The following is a 7,145-nucleotide window of genomic DNA, read 5'->3' as shown; positions in this document are numbered from 1 at the left end:
GGAGCAAAGGCCAGGGGTTAGCCCAGGGCAAGGGAAGAGCCAGAAGCGCTCCAGTCCTCTCTCTGCCCCAGACCCTACCTGGGGAGGGGGAGAGGAGGCCAGACTGGCAGGGATGGTGCTGCCTCTTTAAATCCACCGAAATCCTGAGGTAGGCCCAACCCAGCTCTGGTTTCACAGGAAGGAAAGGAGCTCAGGAGCCAGCAGGGCAGGCGGTGGTGGCTGGAATTAGCCCCACCGGCCGAAACATATCTGGTCTCCGCCTGCCACCCCATTGGCACTTCCTGCCCCCTGGCACATGCATCACAGTGGGGGTGGGAGAGGGTATAGGTGCTACTCCCTACCCTATGGGAGACCCCAATCTCTAGAGGTACCATACAGCTGGGTACACATGGGTAGAAGGTGACGTCCCAAGCCTGGGTTCCCAGAAGGGAGGAGCGGGCACAGTAGCAACCCGTGGGCCCTTACCTGGCCTCTGTCTTCCAACGGGTTAATCTGGCCCCTGTTTGGGGGCTGGGGGTTAGGGGTGGCCTAGGAACCTCCTTTAAACTGCCTGGCGGGCTGGGAACAATGGGGCCATTGTGGGAGGAGTGGAGTGCGGGCAGACTGCTGGCACAGCCCAGCCAGAGTGCACCACAGGCGGGACCTCACCCAACGCTGCCTGCTGGCTACTCTGCTCTCTCCCCCCAGGTACTGCCAGCAGCAGAGAAATCCTCCCAGCCCCCTCACCTCGCCTGCCTAGTCCAAACTCTTGGCACCAGGAGGGCTCTCAAGCTCTGCCCACGTTGACATTCAGACTGCCATGACCCTACAGGAAGCAGGGGCATGTGGGCCAGGATAGGGTGGGGGTGGGGGCTGATGAGACAGGATGTATGCCTGTGATCCTCCTGCAGGGAAGACAGGAAGGCCAAATGGGGTTTCTGGTGTCAGTCCTGGCACCCTCAAGCAAGAAGGACTTAGGGGATGTGAGAGCAGTAACAGGCAGGGTCCCCTGCCCCCAGCCTCCTTTCTCACACTCATTCCATAAACCTGTTCCCTGAGATCTGTCTGGTACCCCTGTCCCAGCAGTCTCCCCTCTGGGGTTGGGACACTGGCAGACAGTATGAGTGGTGCAGTGGAATGAGAACTGGGTTTGCAGTCAGGCAGACAGGGTGCCAATCACATCCCACCCCTTCTGAGGTACAGGATCTTGTACACCCTATCAGCCTTCTGATCCTCAGTTTCCTCTTCTGCAAAATGAAGATAAATTTATAGAGTGAAATACTATTAATGAAACTATCTAACAGAATGCCTATGACATATTCAATCCTTATCCCCTTCTTTAACCCCTGAATGGCAGGCATCCATATACGTGGTATTTGGTAAAGGAGGGCACTGTCCAGACATTTGCCCCTTGGGGTGTCCAAGGGAACAGGGTCCACAGGCATTATATTTGTGGTAATAAGCACAAAGACTTGGCTTTTCTTCTGCCCTCCTCACAGAGGCCAGCTCCCTTTGCTAGCATTCCCCTGGGCATCCCTGGGTTTACTGACAAACACTCAAACCCAGAGCGTGAACCCAGAGAGCGTTGTCCACTCTCTTAGCCGCAGGTCTGTGTCTCAAAACCCAAGGAGGCAAGCAAAGGGGGTCTTCCCTTCAACAGTGGCCTGTATCCCCTCTCTCTGCCTGACCCTTTGGCAGTCTCCCTGCAGGGTCTGGGCTAAAAGAAAGCTGGAGTCTACTTTCTTGCCATGGACCTCTTTAAAGAGTGGAGGGTCTGAGAGGGAAAGAAGGTAAACTGGGACACGCAGTTCTGGAAATTAGGGATCCAAGTAGAAGACCTGTTCTTTTCTCAACTAGAGAGGGATGTCCCTCTCAAAGTGGTTCCACAGCCCCCAAAGGGTTAACAAAGCCCTAAAAATAACCTGCTCCCAGCAGGACCTGCTGATTGGAACCCTCCAGCCATCTGTTCCCATTTTCTCCTGTTCACATTGGAACATCTGAAACCAGCCTCAGAGCCCCAGCCCGATCCCAAAAATAGCCCCAGCCTGCCCAAGGAACAGGCCCCAGGGACTGGGCGCAGGCAGTATGGCCAGTCCAGCAGTAAGGCATGGCCCAACCTCAGGCCCATGGAAGGGAGGTGTCCCCTCTGGTCCCAGAAGGAGGTAGTGAGTAGAGCCAGAGGCTCCAGTCCACTCTTCTTTGTACCAGGCGAGAGAGGGTACCTGCTAGCCAAGCCCAGGCCTCAGACCCGGGAGCCCGGGTATCCCAGGCACATCTGCCACATTTTAATCAACTTTCTCCAGTGATGTGGATACTCACACCCCAGAAGAAGATTTAAACCACCTGTCTACAGAGCTCCCCTTGTTGTGGATATCCTATCCCTGCTGCCCAGTCCCGAACTCCTCACCCAGAAGTCCCTAAGCCTCAGCCCTTCCACCATCACATTCCCATTCCAGGGCCTTTAGGAGAGAGACCTGGTCACCCAGCATCACTCAGTACTCTCCTCTGCCCCAGGACACACAGGGTTAAAGCAGACTTTTTTCAGACTGTCCACACTCACCCATCAGTCCAGGAAAAGATTCTAGGGGTGTCCTCTGGACGCCATAGATGATACAACCCCACCCCCCTCTGGGCTTCAGGACGCCTCCTCCCTGCCCATCTGTGTGCAGCAAGTGCCAGGCATGCCCATCTGGGCTTCTATACATATCACAGGCCTAGGCGCTGCCCCGCCACACTCAGGGAAAATGCCCAGGCAGGGCACAGGGAATCCAGGGGACCCTGAGCCCTGAGGTAGGCCTAACAGCTGCTATCCATGCCACAGCTCCACACTGCCATTTTTCTCCTTCCCAAGGACGGTCCCTGACCCCTTAGCCAGGAGAGGAGGCAGCCACTTAAGTCATTTAAGGACAGAATTTCTTGTTCAGCCTGGTGAAAGAACAGAGCAGCAAGGGATGGGATGGTGGGAGGGGTGCTGAAGCTGATCTGAGTTAACAGCTTGGGGGAGGGATGGCTCAGCTCTGAGAAGTGCTGGGAGATAGGGAGGAAGACATGTCCTAAGTCCCCCAGACCCCTCTCTAGGACCATGGCTATTGGGCAAACTTGCAATCAAGATGTCAGCCAGCACCAACATTGGGGAAACTGAGGCAGCAAGCAGGTGGGTCTGGAAGGGGATTAGAATCTAGGAGTCTGAAGTGCTGGCAAAGTTATCTCATCCCAACCCTCCACACTCCCCCCACCCCCCTCAATTCTTCCCCTGCTAAAGCCCCAGGGAGGGTCAAGAGTTCCTGTGAAGAGCTATGACTAATAATAACAACGAGGAGACCTCTAACATTATTGCGCATTTACTCTGAAACTTCAAGCTGTCCTGAATGCTTCACATGCATTATCTAATTTCATCCTCAAAACAGCTCCACGCAGAAGTACTTTTATTATTCCTACTTTACAGATAAGGCAAGGGGAAATTAACTAACTTGCTTAAGGTACACAGTCCAGAGTTAAAAGAGTCAAGATTTGAATCCAGACACTCCAGCAATTGGGTTCTAAACCGTTTCACAACACAGATTCACCCTGGTATCAGCCCTCTGCGCTATGATGAAAGAATGGGTGTCTCACCCACTCATTCTACACACACACTCCCTCCATGCTCGATGAGTACCAGGTCCTAGCTAGAGGCCACAGTTCCTGCCCAGGGAAGAGATCAAAGAGAGGGCACCAGTCCACACCCCCCTCAACACAGGTGCCCAGCCTGGCTGGTGCTCTAAGAGCAAAGTTCTGGGGCTGCCCCCAGCCCTACCCCCAATCCATTAGATCCTCACCCATCCTGGTCCCAGAGAATCAGGGGAAGGAGCTAGGCAAGTTACCATGACAACAGCACAGAGGCTGAACTGAGAGAGGCTCAGAGGCAGGAAAGGAGGCTGCTGCCCATCCCACTCTGCAGGTGGAGGTCAAAGGTGAAGTGGGGTGGAGTCCAAGCCCTGCCCCACCACCTGCTCAGCCACACCTGTCACTGTTCCCCACTTTTTTCATTGCCTGAGTTGGAAGCAGAACCACTTCCTCCCAGTCCCTGAGGGGTAGTGGCCTCAGGCAGCAAGGGTGAGGGGATTAGAAGCTCCTCCCTCCTGAGAACACTAGAAGTGCATCCTCCTGGTCTGCAGCTTTCTCCAGCTTTCCCTAGTCAGACCAGGAGCCTACAGGCCTGTTTGTTGTGAATTCAGGGAGTTGTTGCTAAGTAAGGGAGGAGGGGAGGGAGGGAGGAAAAGAGGGGGGGGTGGCAATAGGGAGAGAACGTGTGTCTCTAGGGACCAGGGCAGAAACCACATTATGGTGGCTGGTAGCCACCCTGGCTTTGACTCAGCCTGCTGCAGCCAAAGCCAGCAACAAGGAGGAGCAAGTACTTGGGATGACCAGGAAATCATACCTTACCCTCCAGGGGTGACTGGGCTGGAGCTCCCCACCTCCCACCCCAGGGAAAGGATCCAGCTAACAAGATGGCTGGGACTTTTGACGGAGCGGCTGCTTTAACACTTCCTGCCCTGGCATCGCCCCACTCCCCACCAGGTCCCAGGTTGCAAGGCTGTTAGCCCCCCTCCTCTGGGGGGAGGAGAACTGAAGAAGTGCAGGCAGAAAGCCAGGAGGAGGGAGCCCAAGACAAAAAGCCAAGCAAGGAGGCCACGGTAGACAGAGATCAACAAGGAGGCTGCGGGGACACACACCAGCAGATGACCTCTCACCTCGGGGATAATGTGTGTCTGGGCTCAGGCTCAAGGGTGTGGTCTGGGATGGGGGCTCCCTGTGGAGAGAGGATCACAGCTAGAAACCCCAGGCCAGCAATCTATGTCCCTGCTCCTCCCATAACCCCAGTCCCACCCCCAACACACACAGCAAATAAACATGTACACACATACACTCAGCCTGCAACTCCAGGAAGTCTCTGAGCTACTGGGACACCCCGCCCCCTCCAGGACTTCTGTGGATTGGCTAGGAGCCAGGCCAGACCAGCTGCCCCACCACATTGCTCTCCCTCCCCATCCTGGGAGCAGGAAAGGAGCAGGCACTGGAAGATGCCTCACAAGGAGAGAAAAGGGGCAGACAGGGGACTCCTTGGCCCGAGGACCTGAGGGGAGGGATGGATGGGGAGGCCTGAGGACCCTAGCTTCCAGCACCAACCACCCCCAGGGATAGCCTATGTCAGGGAAAAGAATTGTGTGGGTCCCATGTCCCTGTGTAGGCTCCTTGGCTACAACCCTTGTCCCCTGAAGAAGCAGCAAAGTTCTGGGGACCAGGACTGGTTCGGATGGCCTGGGGTAAGAGAATCAGGCATAGCAGTTCAGTAAGAGGGGGCTGGGTGAAGCTCCCACAGGCAGGCAGGAGGGAGGCTGGTGGCTGGGCTCAGTATGTACTGGGGGTCAAAGGGGAGTTCTTTTCCAAAGAATTCTGGGAGAGATGCCAACTAGAGCAAGCTGCTAACCACCCCTCCCTCTCAGCACTGGTGGGGGCGAAGGGGGGAGGGGGGGTCCCTGCCAACCAGACTTAACCCTCTCCAGCCTGTGCTGCTCAGAGGCCCAGGATGGGGGAGTTGGGGAGAGGGCCTTGGCTGGGCTCAACTTCTAGTTCTAGGGGGCAATCACAGGGCGTCTGCCAGAACAAGGCTGGTTCCACAGTGCCCCATCTGGTACCGCCCTGCCCTACCCCTGGGTGACTTTTCTGGGCTCATCTCCCGAAGGTGTCTGCTGTGACGTGTGTGTACGTGTCTCAGAGACAGAGATTGAGAAACAAACTGAAAATTCCTTGCCAAGGCCCTCCCCATGCTGGGTCACTGAGCACTGTACCAACCTGTGCCTCCACCCCTCCCTTCCTCCCACTTCATCCTAGGACCAGAGGCCATGGGGAGGGCAGTGGTAAAAGAGACAGCTTATACTTTTGCCCACCTCCTGCTGCTATCTCCACAGGTCCATGACTTTTATAATGCCCCAGCCCTCTTCTTCCTTACTGATTTGCCACAAGTACTTCTAGAGGAAAGCATTCAATTATAGCTTGAGATCCCAGGATGACAAATTGAGTCATAGTGAGGTGTCAGGGGATTCCAGTGCCCACATCCCATGCAGACATAACTCTGCTATTACCACCATCTTTGCTTGGGGTGGGGTGGGGGGACACCTGGCAGCCTCCCCTCCTGTAGAATAGTGTCTAACTGCAGAAGGAAGGGATGAGATTAAACATCAAGAAGGACTTCCCAGGATCAAGGCTACAATGGCAGCTGGCCCCACCCCAAATGCTTCACATTTCTAGGGTGGCACATCAGCCCCTTAGGATTTCAGACCCCTCTGTCTTCTGCTCAGGCTGAAAATATGAGTGTCTAGTCTTGTTTTACTGTCTGCCCCTAGCTAGAAAAGTCAAATTTCTGAAACTTAAATTAGCCACCAAGCTTCCAAGTCCGACGTGGCTGGCTGTTTCTTGTGCCCAAGGAAGCAAGTGACCTCAGGGGTGGAGGGCTAACTTTCTTTCCCCAGCCCTTTCCTTTAGGGCACTGGGCCTCCCTATGACAGCCACCACTGTATCATCAGGACAAGAAGAGGGTGGTGTTGCGATCCCTCGAAGTGGTGGGTGTCCGGGAGGGGCACAGGAAGAGAACCCAGACTTTATCCCAAAGTCTCCCCACTCTACCACTTTCGATCCTAGGACCACAGAACTGCCAGAAGGCTTGGCCCCACTCCAGAAAGCTCCCTATCAAAGGACAGAGGACTCCATGTCCCAGGGATCTTCGGAAAGACATGTGACTACACACCCCAGACATGTTCCCAGGGAAGAGAGAGGCCGGAACAGAAGCAGAGAACAAGCATGTGTGCGCACATACATTCATCAAAGAGATACAACCCCAGGCACACACACTCCTCAGATATTCCCAGGCACGCGCGACTAAGAGATAAACAGACACAACTCCCAAAGACACACATCCAAGACACCTAAAAATTACCCCAAGCTCCCCAAGAATGGCTCCTTAAGACCTTAGAGGCTTTCATACTCATAGAAAAGGCCCAGGAGAGTTCAGGAAACAAAAGGCGTAAGCCAATACACAGAATTACTGACAGACAGAAGATACACCCACACTGGGATACAGAGAGAGAGAGAGAGAGAGAGAGAGAGAGAGAGAGAGAGAGAGAGAGAGA

The 7,145-nt window shown here is 54.8% G+C and overlaps 1 protein-coding gene across 3 annotated transcripts in view; it reads right to left on the bottom strand.

Moving 5' to 3' along the window:
- The window catches only part of BCL9L (BCL9 like), a 29,439-nt gene that overhangs the window by 17,424 nt on the left and 4,870 nt on the right, over positions 1-7,145 (bottom strand). Inside the window, exon 2 of one of the 3 annotated variants that reach the window (XM_019663585.1) lies at positions 4,710-4,768. The exons of the other annotated variants lie outside the window; for them this stretch is intronic. The gene's annotated coding sequence lies outside the window, so the exon portion shown is untranslated. The remainder of the gene's footprint in view (positions 1-4,709; positions 4,769-7,145) is intronic. 3 annotated transcript variants of the gene reach the window in all.

The sequence above is a fragment of the Hipposideros armiger genome, unplaced genomic scaffold, assembly GCF_001890085.2.
Source record: "Hipposideros armiger isolate ML-2016 unplaced genomic scaffold, ASM189008v1 scaffold_396, whole genome shotgun sequence".
Taxonomy (NCBI): Eukaryota; Metazoa; Chordata; class Mammalia; order Chiroptera; family Hipposideridae; genus Hipposideros; species Hipposideros armiger.
Note: the sequence above shows the minus strand (reverse complement) of the source record. Positions and strands in the feature narration are given on the sequence as shown.